Source organism: Galeopterus variegatus, unplaced genomic scaffold (genome assembly GCF_000696425.1).
Source record: "Galeopterus variegatus unplaced genomic scaffold, G_variegatus-3.0.2 Scaffold335, whole genome shotgun sequence".
NCBI classification, from domain to species: Eukaryota; Metazoa; Chordata; class Mammalia; order Dermoptera; family Cynocephalidae; genus Galeopterus; species Galeopterus variegatus.
In genome coordinates this window covers 475939-490442 of record NW_007726446.1, presented here as the reverse complement: position 1 = coordinate 490442, position 14504 = coordinate 475939, and positions in this window count along the sequence as shown.

Here is a 14504-nt window from a genome sequence, read left to right as displayed (position 1 = left end):
GGTGCTCCCACCAAGGGTTCGGATCCCATATAGAGACCGGTCCGCTCACTGGTTGAGCGCGGTGTGGGCGCGACACCGAGGGTTGCGATCCTGTTACTGGTCACGAAAAAAAAAAAGACAAAAAGGAGAAAAAAAAAAAAAGCCCTGCTTTTGGTCCCTATTTTTTTAGGCCACAGTATAGACTTTGTACTTTCTCCCCCAATTTCTGCACCCACCACCAAAACCCAGAACTTTTCACATCCTTGGGAGGGATTTCCCAGAGCACAGGACTTTATTTATTTTTTAGTATTATTTTTTTACATTCTAAGATGTAGAGCAGTTGGGGGGAAGGGGGAAAGGAAAAGCGGGGAAGGAAATAGAGTGGGAGGAGTAAGAAGGAGGGGGGTAGAACACAGGACTTTTAGTGCTAAAACTGGGGTAGTTTCAGATGAGATCCTGTGTGTTCAGGGTGGTATGGCTGCAGACTAGTTTCAGTGTGAGACCTTAAGTGAGAACTGCTCAGCTGAATCCCATCCAAACTCCTGACTGACAAAAACCATGAGTAATGATAGTTAATCGTTGTTGTTTGAGCCACTAAGTTTTGGGGTGGTTTGTTATGCAGTAATAGGTAAGTAAAACAGCAGTGCACACTGGCTAGAGTGGAGTCCCCGATCTTTTCCTTCAAAACCTGTCCTCCCCACTGTCTTCCCCATCTTGTTCTATGACAATTTGTCTTCTAGTTGCTCACGTCAAAAACTCTGGAGTCATTCTTGACTCCATTTTCTCTCCCACTTCCAACCATTCACCAATCATATTGGTTCTATCTTCAAAATTATGCAGATTCTGACCACTTCTCATCTCCTTCACTGCTACCACCCTACTTTAAGTCACCATCATCTCTTGCTTAGATTGTTTCAATGGTCTCCTAACTAGTTTTCCTGCTTCCTCCTTGTCCCCTTCAGTCTCTCCTTAACACAATATCTGGAGTGATACTGTTAAAATATACATGAGATCTGGTTACTCCACTGCTCAAAACCTCTCAAGGCTTTCCAGCTCTCCTGTAGTAAAAGCCAAAGTCCTTACTTCGACTTATAAGGCCCTACACAATCTGCTCCCCATTACTTCTCTGTCTTTATTCTCTAACACTCTCCCCCCGTCAGTCTGCTCCAGCCACACGAGCTTCCTTGCTATAGCTTGACCAGAATAAGTACGCTTCTGTCTTATGGCCATGGTACTTGCTGTTCCCTTTGCCTGGAATGCTTTTCCCCAGATTGCTGCTTGTCTTGCTCCTTCACTTCCATCAGGTTACTGTCTCAGTGAAGTCTCCCCTGCCCAGCCTACCTAAAATTTCAGCTCCTTACTCTCACTTTTCCATTACTCCCTCCTTGCTTTATTCTCTTCTTAGTACTTTCCATTATCCAGCACACTATATATTTTACATATTTATCTTGTTCATTGTTTGTCTCCCTGCTGAAATGAAAGCTCCATGAGGAAGAAAAGGATTTCTGTTTTTTTCCCTGTTCTGTCTCTGATGCCTAGAGAACAGTGCCCCAAACATAGCAAACTCTTCATAAACATTTACTGTTCAATGGATATCATTGCAGTATTGTCACTGTATATTAATTTTCAAATTTAGAATCGATGCTTAGGAAAATAACAGAAGATAATTATGATTACAGAACAGAAGGTAAATGCTGTCAACTGTAAGGACAGAGGTTTGGAGGTGAATGAGGGAGGAGAGGTGAAAAGAAGGAAGGGACACCAGTATTCTCAGCCTGCAAAATATCAGAGGCAAGAGGTACTATCTCCAGTGGTTGGAAAAGGAAGTTATAAGCACAAAATCGAAAGTTACAAGCATAACTAATGGCATTAAAAACAATGAGTTAACTGGAGGCACATGGAAGAAAGATGGGAGCAATGGTGTACAATAACTCATAGCTGTAAGTCCATTGATAATATTGGCAATGTCTGTCTTTGCCTGATTTTCCTCAAACACAGAGCCTGAGACCAGGCTTAAGGGCTAGTGCTTAATTAGGAGGTACAATCCCACTCTGCAAGAGTCAGGGAAAAGGGAGAAGAGGCAGGGAAGTACTGGTAGCAAATATAAGGTGATGAATTACTGCACTGGCCATTGCTTCATAAAGAGCCATGAATGAACAGAGCTGGTTCCTCAGCAGGTGACCAGCAGGTGCTCAACCACAAAGGACCTCTTTGGACAGACTATATGAAAATATTGTGCCTAGAACAGTCCATCAGAGGAAGGAAGGAAGAGAACATGTACCTGCAAGCTCCCTTTGCTTCTGTCTTCCATTGGTAAAAATTTGCTGCCTGAGGAGTTAACTCTCTCACATATCCAGGTGTGTCACCTGCCCCTTTAGTAGCCTCTGGGGAAGTCAGATCTGGGCATGTGGCCTGATGGTGTCTTGTGGTGGAACATGTGCTCAGACTCAGTTGGTCACCTCTGGGATGGCTTAGGCAGGGCAAGCTGAGAGACTGGGAGACAGGTGGGCATGACGAAATCTAAGCAAGCACACGAGATGTGCCCACCACAATGTCCAAACTTGATAGATCAAGAAATGGAGATATGAGCATATTTTTTGGAGATAAGAAAGAAACCATCAGAAAAATAAAAACAGAAAAGAGTTAAAGTGATTGTTTCTGGGGATGGGAAAGAGATTGGAGAGCAGAATGTGGATTATTATTATTAGGCTTTCTGTACAATTATTTTAAATGCCTGAATTACATTGATGAAATTACTTTTTAAAAACTTGCAAACTGGGTTTTATCACTTCTTTCAAAATTCTTTAGTGATGTCCCATTGCTTTTAGTTTAAGTTAATATTGTTGTTATCTGTAGAGACTAAATTTGTTCTATTAAAAATTTGCTATTCAAATACCAGCAAAATTCAATACAATATTTAAGGAAAAAAAGGATAAATGCCCATTTTGATTTTGGGGGGTTTCCTTTCTAAACTAAAGTCCCTGAATATCACGCCTCTCCTGGCTGCTGTGAGCTATACTTTTTGACTTTCCACTCAAGCCATATTGGCCACTTTTCTCCTTCTTGGACCCCTGACTCTTCCACCTTGGGAGCTCTCTTTATTGCCCACGACTCTCCTCTTCAACCCCACCCCCAACACACCTTGTCCAGAATTTCTAAACTTCAGGGCCCACATATCACCTTCATAGTGTCTGCCTTTTTTATGTAATGCCTACCCTATTATCTCACCATCTTTCTTTGAATTGACAGGTTGGTTTAACTTAAGTACATTTATTTTACAAGGAAACTTCATATGCTAACAAAAATGGAGAACCAATTTCAGCTGTCACGAGTTGCACAAAACTGTAAAAAAATATACGTAATAATCACAATAATAATGTCTGTGTACCACCAGTGGTTTATGTAACATACTTTGCAACACCCTAGTTACCTTTTACTCATCCTTGAGTTATTAGCTTAAAGATCACTCTTTTCAGCGAAGTCTCTTCCAGTTCTCTGAACTACACCAAACTCCGGTGTTGCACACTCCTGTACCATTGCTGCATAACATTTGTGAGATAAACTTGTATGGCACTTGTAGTTATATATTTGTCTGATTATTTTAGAATGTCTGCGAGCTTCATGAGAATATGACCTGTGCTAATTTTGCTCACCTCATATCTCCTGTGCCGACCACTGTGCATGTGGCCCATTGTTAATGCTTTAAAAATACTTATAAATACCTGTATGAAATTATCATCTGACATCAACCAACATTCTTTGTTTCATTTCCATGCCCACCAACCCATCTTCTAACTGCATATGAGTTTCCTCAAATTCTTTTTGAAAGGGAGCAGGGTGAATATAAGTATTTGTATGAATGAATGAGCAAATGGATGGCCTGGAGTGGCAAATGGTAGTTACCAAAAATGACTGCAACAACATCTCCCATCCCACATGTTCTTGTGCAGAGGGGCTTTGTCACTCTGTCATCAAGAGGTAGAATCTAATTCTCTTCCCTTGAATGTAGGTTAGCCTTAGTGATGCGCTTGAGCTAAGAAAAGTGACTTCCAAGGCTCGGTCAGTAAAAGACCACACAGCTACCGCCTTTCTCTCCTGGAATACTCACCATCTGGCTGCACCTTCACAACCTGCTCACAGAACCCAGCCACCATGCTGCGAAGAGCCCAAACCCTCTGGAAAAGCCACATGGCAGGTTAGCTGGTTGCCAGCTGCAGCTGAGGCCAGTCTTCAAATCATCCCAGCCCAGGCATCAGACATGTGAGTGAATTAGCCTCCAAGTGATTCCTACCTCTAGTCATTCAAGTTTTCCCAGCTGAAGCTCGACATTGTAGAGCAGAGACAATCATCCGTCTTCTGCCTTGTTTGAATTCCTGACCCACAGAATCTGTGAGCAAAATCAGATGACTGTCACAATATGCCACTAAGTTTTGGGGTGGTTTGTTATACAGCAAAGATAATCAGAACAGAATTTGTTATATGGAAATGAGATTCTTCCATAAGAAAAACCAAAAATATAAGCAATTGGCTATTGACTGGGCAGCAGGAAGAAGCTTGTGGAAATAAAGGAAAACCAGCCAAATGAGAACAACCAAAGGCTATTTATTCAGAGCTTGCTATAGCAAGAGAGTCAGCCGTCATTAGTTGCATTTTAGCAGAAACCCAAAATCAGACAGAGGAGTGGAAAAAAGGGAAATCAGGTGTGCCCTGATTAGGAGCTGTGGGCATGGGGAAGCTGTAGGCGGCTAACTAGAAATGGGGCATACTATGTGCTTGGTTAAGGTGCATATTTGGCTTTTTCTGGTTGGAAGTAGAGACAAAAATTAGGGAAGCTATTAGTTATTAACCAAATCTTCACGATTTGGGTGCCAATTATTACACTGAATATTGTTGGGTTTCCTGGATTGTTGCTATAGATAGCAGTATGATTTCCCATAAGTCTGACTTATAGTAGGCTGGCTTCCTGGACTGGTTACTGTAGATAATGGTTTGGTTTCTTAGGTTGGCTGCTGCAGACTGTGAGTCAGAGGTCCATTTTTATACATTGTCTGGCCATTGTCCATTCGCATCTTTAGTTTCTCAGGCTCAAATGGCCTTGAGAAGTTTGTTAGTGAACTGACCTTGAAAAGACTCAGTGAAAGCTGGAAGGACAGTGAGGAAATTGTTGTTGCAGGGTGGAAAACACGCTTAGCAATGTCACCTGCAGTACCATGGAAAATAATTTATCTAATGAAGCAATGGGTTTGTCTGAGGAGATTTCCTGGCAGAAAGTTGAAAGTGTCAACTGGTTTCTTTTAGCTACTTATGATAAAATACTGCCGAAGGAAGAGGAACTGTTCAATTTTCCAGCACAATTTAGAGGAAATATAGAGTTCTCAAGTCAGTCTTTCTAGTCAGCAAAGTATAGTCAAAGTAAGAAAGGTCTTCAGTGCAAAGGTCAAATCCAGGGCACTATTAGGAAGACAGTCTCAGAGTAAAGATATAGCTGATGGTACGACTGTAAATACTTTTAAGACCTCAGAAAGATTAAAGGTAGCTCCTTATGAACACTTTCAGATAGTTTGATAGGCCTTTCATGGATATTCAGATACCACTTATCTCTTAAGTTCAAAGTTTTCCAGATTGTAAGGAACTGTACTAATGGGGCTGTGCCTGACAAACCTCATCAGCATTAGAACTTGATTAGATGGCAAGCTCTTGGACTTTGAGCTGATGCAGTGATGGGATGAGACTCTGGGGATCTTGAGGGTGGGGTGAGTATATTTTGTATGTAGGAGGCAACTCTGCTGTTGCCAGAGTGCAGACTATGGCAGATTGTACTTTTCCAAAGATGGCAGCAACAATGATGGCTCCTTTACCATGTGAGCTTGCCACACCCCCTTCGAGTTCTGGAGTCCACTCTAGAACTAGATTCCCTTGAATCTAGGCCAGCCTTTGTAAGTTGCTTGTAACAAATAAAATATGAAGGAATTGCCACAAAGTGACTTCTATGGCTAGGTCTGAAAAGGCCATGTAGCTCCTGCCTGTTTCGGAATGCTCGCCCTCCGTATTCTCAATCTCAAGACGTTCCCTCTTGGAATCCTGTTGTGTGAAGCCCAAGCCACATGGGGGGCCACAAATAGGTGCTCTGGTTGACAGACTCAACTGAGCTCGGACTTCCAGTCATTCTAGCTCAGGCACAAGTCATGTCAGTGAAGCAGTCCCCAGATGATTCGGGTTCCCAGGCAGTCAAGGTACCCCCCAATTGAGTCATTCCCAGCTGAGGCCCCAGACACTATAGGACACAAGTCACCCCTACTGTGCTCTTTGTGAATTCCTGTCCTGCAGAATACAGGAACGTAATACAATGGTTGTTATTTTACGCTATTAAATGTTAGGGTGGTTCCACTTTGCAACTGATAAACCAGAACACCTGGTTATACACACAAGCTTTCTTAAGAATCTCATCATTTTCAAGCAGGAAGATACCTCAAGAGATCTTCCAGTCCCATCCAGTTCTACTCCTTCAGTTTTCAGATAAGGAAACTTACCCTCCTAGAGTTACATGACTTGCCTGAAGTCATGCAATTTGCTGGTGGCAGACTAACGTCTGAAGTCCTCTTTCATTACAGCACAGAAAAGCCCACCACCCACGCAGACTCCTATGAATGGGAACAGCATTAGATGCTCTTCCAGGGATGGGTTCTTCACTAAAGTTCCATCTCTCTGCAGGGATAAGGCCCTGACTTTGGGTGAACTTTTAAGCTGAAGTTCCCTGTGGGGTCTTTCTAAAGAGGCAGCCTTCATGTTACTGAACTGGACAACTTGTTTCTTCCTTTTCTCAATTTTCCCTGGTCTTTCTTCCTCTCCTCCTTGTGGCTTCTCCCACTCCACTGTTTTTTCCATTTTCCTTTTTCAATACTGTGTATTGAAATACTGTATGTCAGCCCATGCCTCAGAGAGACATGGATTATGCTTGTAGTTCATGGGGTATAGACTCATACCTAAGTGTAAGTAATCATCAAGCTGGTTGGTGGTTATCCGAGTAGCTCTGGGTATGAAACAGACAGACACAGAACACCCCTTCTACAGGGAGACTCCAGAGGCATCTCATCAGTCACCAGGGGTTCTAAAAAACTACATTTGGAAACTCTCTAATCTCCCTCCCATTTATAGATGGGGAAACTGATCTCAGAAAAGGGAAATGATTTTCCTAGATCTACATGGTCTTTGTGCCTCTTTGTGGATTTCAGAACTAAAATCCCCAAGAATCAAAATGGGTAGTTGCATTTTCTCCTTTAAAGATCTTATGCATGGCAATTTAACATTAAAATCACTGGTATTCAAAGAGTGCATTTTAAAAATCACAAATTTAGACTATCTAGATAGCAGCATTAAATTGTAGGGTTGAGAGCACACTTAAAGGGTGCTTTTCAAGTGTTTAATGGAACATACGTATCTTCTTATGAGTGGTGCTTTAGAGTGGATATAAAAGGGGAAAAATCTAAATGAGGATGTACTCTGCTTGGAGAAAAAGAAGTAGGCCTTATGAAGAAAGAGTACAGAAACTCAGATTTTTTAAAGCCTGGGCTGAGAAGGTGTTTGGAAGTTTTTAAACTAGAGTGTATCTAAGAGGTTGGCAGTTAGTCCTGCTCCACCAAGGAGCTGTACATAGAAAGGAACCATTAAGTTTAAACCTAGTAATACTATTGGTTTGGGTTTTGTTTCTGTTTTTGTCTGTGTTTTCTAGAAAGATTTCCCATTTCTAGGAAAGAGAGAGGAATGATTTAACTAACACACAGATGAAGCAAATGGAGCACAAAAGAATAAAATTACTTGATTAAGGTCAACTGGTCCATTTAAACCACAGTTCTTAACTGCTTTTGGATTATGAATTCTTTCAGAATTTAACAAAATTTTGGATCCACACTCCAGAAAAAAATGCATACATTAAAAAATTTACATATGTCTTCGTTATTTTGGGTTGCTATAGCAACGTACCATAGACTGGGTTGCTTATAAACAACAGAAATTTATTTCTCACAGTTTTGGAGGCTAAAGTCAGGGTGAAAGTATGGTTGGGTTCTGGTGAGAGCCCTCTTCCAGGTTTCAGACTGCCAATTTCTTTTTATTTATTTATTTTTATTTTAACTTCTCAATATACATTGTACTTAATTTTCATGTCCCTTTACCTGTTCCTCTTTCCCCCCTCCTTCTCTTTCCTCCCCCCCCCCCGCAACCATATCATATCTGCTCACTTGTCTTAACAAGTTCAAGGAATTGTTGTGATTGTTGTGTCTTCTTCACCCACTACCATTTATTTGTTTGTATATTTATTTATTTATTTTTAGCTCCCACAAATAAGTGAGAACATGTGGTATTTCTCTTTCTGTGCTTGACTTGTTTCACTTAATATATTTTTCTCTAAGTCCATCCATGTTGTTGCGAATGGTAGTATTTAATTCTTTTTTATAGCAGAGTAGTATTCCATTGTGTAGATATACCGCAGTTTCCTTATCTGCTCATCTGATGATGGACATTTGGGCTGGTTCCAACTCTTGGCTACTGTAAATAGTGCTGCAATAAACATTGGAGTACAGGTATCCCTTCAACATGATGATTTCCATTCCTCTGGGTATATTCCCAGCAGTCGAATAGCTGGATCTTATGGTAGATCTATCTGTAATTGTTTGAGGAACCTCCATGCCATTTTCCATAAAGGCTGTACCATTTGCAGTCCCACCAACAGTGTATGAGAGTTCCTTTTTCTCTGCAACCTCACCAGCATATATCATTCTCAGTTTTTTTGGATATTAGCCATCCTAACTGGAGTGAGATGGTATCTCAAAGTGGTTTTGATTTGCATTTCTTGAATGCTGAGTGATGTTGAGCATTTTTTCATGTGTCTGTTGGCCATTCATATATCTTCCTTTGAGAAATGCCTACTTAGCTCCTTTGCTCATTTTTTAATTGGGTTATTATTATTATTATTTTTTTTTTGCTATAAAGTTGTTTGAGTTTTTCCTTGTATATTCTGGATATTAATCCTTTGTCAGATGTATATTTTGCAAATATTTTCTCCCACTCTGTTAGTTGTCTTTTCGCTCTGTTAATTGTTTCTTTTGCTGTGCAGAAGCTTTTTAGTTTGATATAATCCTATTTGTTTATTTTTCCTTTGGTTGCCTGTGGTTTTGGAGTCGTGTTCATGAATCAGACTGCTAATTTTTTGTATCCTCACATGGCAGAACAAGGGCTAGAGAGCTATGTAGGGTCTCTTTTTATAAGGGCACGAATCCCATTCATGAGGGCTCTACCCTCATGACCTATCACCTCCCAAAGGTCCCACCTCCTAATACCATCTCATTGTGGGTATAGGATTTCAACATATGAATTTTGGGGGGGCACAAATATTCAGTCTGTAACAGCATATAATGTCCATTCATCCACCCCATGTCTGTGAACATCTGGGCTAAATATAAGATAAATCCAAACAATGGATAAAGTAGTTAAGATGATAAATTTCATCTTCTATATTTTGAAATGGAAATAAAGCCACATTACTGAAAGGGCTCAAGGAGTAAAGTCCCATATAAGTATTATAATACTAGCTATATAAAAGCAAATATTTATATTACTTATATAGCAATAGTAGCAGATTTTTCGAGTGGTTTTCTTTAAAAGTTATTTAACCTAATTATCAAATTTGATCCCCACAAAAACCCTATAAGTTACTATTATTATACCAATTTTGCAAATGAGGAAACTGAGTCTCCAGGAGTTAAATAATTTTCCTGAAACCACATAGCTAGTTGTGGTAGAAGCAGGTTACAAACTGAGGAGGACACACACACACACACACACACACACACACACACTCACACACACACTCACACACACTCTCTCTCTCTCTCAAACTGGAAGCTACACGAGGTTAGGAGCCATATCCAACATCCAGGACAGGGCTGAGCACCCTGCAGGTGATCAATAAAGACACATTGATTGAATGAATGAGCCACATTTTAAAAGTAATTATTTATGAAGAGAATAAGCAGCACTTTAATTGTTTACTTCATGTGTTTTTAAAATTTATTTGAACTTTTATGATGAGTGAGCATGTTTCCAGATCACTGTCAGTGTTCAACAAATATCCATGTGTTTCTCTATATTTCTCATCCTCTATGTTTATAGTTGTGTTCCTGAAACTAATTCTCACCAAAAGAATGTATGTGGAAATAACGTGTCTCCTTCAGTCTGAGGCAGTTAAGAGACAAGGATTATTGGAGGCCATCTTTGAGGCTGGCTACCACAGAGACCGTAAGATATTCAACAGTGGGACTGAGCCTTAGTTTGCCTGTGTGATCTTATAGGGCACATGAAGATGAATTTCATGTTGTTATTTTATTTTATAATTCCCTGAAATTACTTTATCTTATTGTTTGTTTATTGTACCCTTCCTGCCCTATGAGAATATCAGCTTCCTGAGAGCATAAAGCTTGTGTTTGTCCTATTCACTCCTGTTTCTCCAGTGCCTAAAACAGTAACTGCCACATGAGAAAGGTCCCCTATGTAGTGGAATAAATGAAGAATTGAATGAGTGAAGTCTTCTGGGTATCTGAAAATGGGCAAAACTGGAAAGCAGGGCCAGAGTTTTCCATAGCAGCATCACAAAAGGGCACCCCAGGGGGTGTGAGAACTCCTTTGTGAATACCAGCAGAAGCCTAGGTGGAGCTAAAAAGGTGACACCATGTAACATCACATGGGCTTGCTTTCTCAGGTACTCTTTTAAAGGGATGTAATTCACAGCTGCCCCAGAAGACTCAGCAGGAGCACTGCTAATAACTGTCTTAGAAGCATTGTGTGATCTATCAAAATATTTGTTTAGTTACTATAACAGACACCAAATAACATTAAACAGGATTATCTATTTATCTTTCATATAAAAGTCCAGCTGGCTGGCAGCCCAGGAAAGTTGGGCTGCTCTGCTTCAATTGATGGTCTGGGGACCTTGATTCCTTCTGTTTTGTTACTCTGCCGTCTTCTGGGGTGTTTTCCTCATCCACATGGTTGGGTTGGATGCCCACCACCATGTCTGCATTCCAGCCTCAGGAAGGAGGAAGATGGGAAAGGGAAGACACGCAACTTTCTTTTAAGGATGTTCTGCAGAAGTGGCATACATCATTTAATCTCACATTCTGTTGGTGGGAACTTAGTCATGTGGCCACACCTAACTGCAAGGTAATCTGGGATATGTAGACTCTAGATTGACAACCATGTGCCTCCCCGAAACCTGGGGATTACTGTTACTAAAAGTAAGAAAGGTAATATGGATATTGGGGGACAACTGGCAGTCTCTTACCAGTCAGAAAGGGTCATGGTTGATGCCGAGAAACTCTTTGTCCAAGGCTTATGATCTATATATGTAACTCCATATTATTATTTTTGACAACCTGTGTCACAGGGTGTGGAAGGCAGTTTCTAAAATGGTCCCGAATGATTCCTGCCTCCTGATATTCAAGCCCTTATGTAATCCCCTTTCTTAACTTGCTTTAAGTGAACAGAATGTTGATAAACTGTCACTTCTGTGATTAGATCATTAAAGATATACTTCCATCTTACTAGCAGACTCTATTGCCTTCGCAATTGCATACTTTGATGAGGCAGCTATTTTGGAGAGGACCATATGGCAAGAAACTGAGGTCCGTCTTCAGGTATCAGCCAGCAAAGCACTAAGGTCCTTAGTCCAACAGCCCACAAAGAACTGAATCCTGCCAACAACCTCTTGAGTTTGGAAATGGATCCTTCGCTAGTCAAGTCTTCAGATAAGACCCTGGTCTTGGTTGACACCTTGATTTCAGCCTTTTAAGAGACTCTGAAGGAGAGGCTGCAACTAAATTGTGCCCGGACTTCTGGTGCACAGAATCTGTGAGATAATAAATGAATGTATTTTGAAGCTTCTAAGTTTGTGGTAATTTGTTGCAACAAAAAATAACTAATACATAGGGGTCTTTGTTAAGACTGTTGCTATGTGCTCTTGGGCTAGCCTTTATAGGAGCACCATGCCTGTCCTTTATGAGGTATGACTGGGGCCCTTCCATATCCCCAGATTCATCAATCCTCCACATGACACACACCACATCAACACCCCTTCCCAATCTGAGACACTTTCCTTCTTCCCTCAGCTCTGGCTTCTTCCACCTCCTGCCCTTGTGGTTTTTGCTTTTTCCCCTGCTGCCCCTGTCCCTCTCCCCCTTTGAACAGTCACTTAGCATACTCTTCTGAATGAGTTTTAGTTTTGATACCAATAGCCAGGAAGGTGGTGGTAGGGGAATTTCTTTAAAAGATGGAGTAACAAGACTTGGGGAATGCAGAGGAATGTCTTCTAGACATCGGGAGGTTGAGATTGCCTCAGAAAGGCCATCAGAATCAGGATACTGGAGGGGAAGAGGGAGCCAGGTAGCAGCTCCCTACAACCACCAATATACCCCCACTGAAACAGCTAAAGGCAGAAAGGGACTCTGGTCTTTAACCTAAGACACTTCTTACAGATGTTAATGGGAAGGGATAATGCCAGTTAAACCTATGGCATCCTTACTATACTGACTATATTTATTATACTACCTTATATTCACAACAAAAGTGTTTAGAGTATATCCTATGTGCCAGGTAATATATTAGGCTCTGGTAAGGACTAGCGAATGGCCCTTGCTCTCCTGGTGCTCCTAGGCCCTGCCTGTTGACTTTCTGTATTTCCTACTAGATTATAGGCTCCAGGAAGGCAAGGACCTTGTATGACTTTTTCATGATGAATGTTCATTGTCTTTGCCATCTGTAAACATTTAATAAACATTTGTGGAATAAATGAATCTGAAAGTGAATGAAATGATAAAGAGGTAAGACGTCAGTGAAGGGAACAAGAATTACAACACAGTGATTTCACTAGAATGCAAGCTCTACGAGGGCTAGAATTTTCTGGGGTTTTTTTCACTACTATATTCCCAATGTCCAAAATCATGCCTGGCACATAGGAGATACTCCACACAGTTTTGTTGAAGAAGCAAATAACTTTCAAAGAGTGATTGAATTTTTAAAGGTGATTCGAAATGCTTATATTACTTCTTCCTTTAAGAGCTCTATCCTGTTAATTAAATACATGGGGGATGGGGGGTGGGGGTTGAAGGGTTGGTAGAAAATGGGGGTAGGAAAATAAATAAAAACCCTTGAAAACATTTGATTCACTATACATTCTCCCATAGATATTATAGTAGAAAAATACTCCAATCTTGTACACAAGGCAACCTAGTTGTAAACCATCATGGGCCATGAAACCAATGGGATCACAGAGGTGACAGGTATGTCTGGGAGCCCTGGGCTCTATGGTCTTGACTCTATGACTTACAGTGTTTCTCTTCCTCAATCTTAGTCATCTCATCTGTGAACAATGAAGAGGTTTTATTTGGTGAACTCTGAGATTGTTTTAGAATCAACTTTGATGATTCTTTGATTCTGAATTATTACAGAAAGTGCCCAGATGAGATATCCAAAGCATATCTATTTAATTTTCCTGACTTCAGTTCAGAATTTAACCAATTTTAGTTGAGAATTTAGCAAACCCAAGTAACTATTTAGCGTTTTTATTTTTACATTTTGTCACAGAAAGTATCATGACTTCTACAGCATTTGGCACAGACCTGGGTAAATGAGATAAAGCTTCTAAGCCACCTCTCCTCTTTAAGGTCATGGAATGTATTGTGTCTCAAGGCTCAGCATACCAGCTATGGACCTTTAAAAAAGGAAAATTAGATATGGATTTATTACCTGAGCACTTGTCATTGTCAGATGCACAGGAATTTCCCCACCCAGTAGTTTTTTCTTGTAAGAAGGTGTTTCTCTAATGGTGGTCTTCTGGAGTGATGGTTATAATGGCCCTTCCTGGGCCTCACCCCCAGACCTAATGGGTCAGCAGTTTTAGGGTATAGCTCAGGATTTTGCATTTAAATAAGCATCCCAGCTAATTTTCATGCACATAAAAAGTTGACAGCCACCATTTACAGTCCTTTGGCAGCTTCAGGCCAAAGCCTGTCTTGATTCTTCTTCCACAAGTCTTCTCCCACTCACCATGATTCTTGATCATGATCCCTTTTCCAGGCTGCTGGGTTTCTAATGAGTGTCTTTCTCATTATTGCAGCATGGATTACGATTGCTTCATTTGATCTAGTGTGCCTTCAGTTTTGTCCTCTTTTAAAAGAGAGTGTCAGACTGGATGGTTTTTAAGATCTCCTTCAATTCCAACATGTTAAATTCTCTTACTATAAATTCTGGTTGGGGAGAGTTATCTAGTCATAAAGAGCTCCCCTGATCTCTCAGACTTCTGGGAACTCCTCGGGACTATGCCATAGTCGGCATCAACCTAGCTTCTTGTTGTCATTCACTAAGGGTTCTCCTAAAAGACTCCCAAACAAAGATGATTGGATAGTTTAGATTTGGGCGCAGAGAGAGAGGCCTATTCACTGAAAAAAAAAAAAAAAAAAAAAAAAAAAATATATATA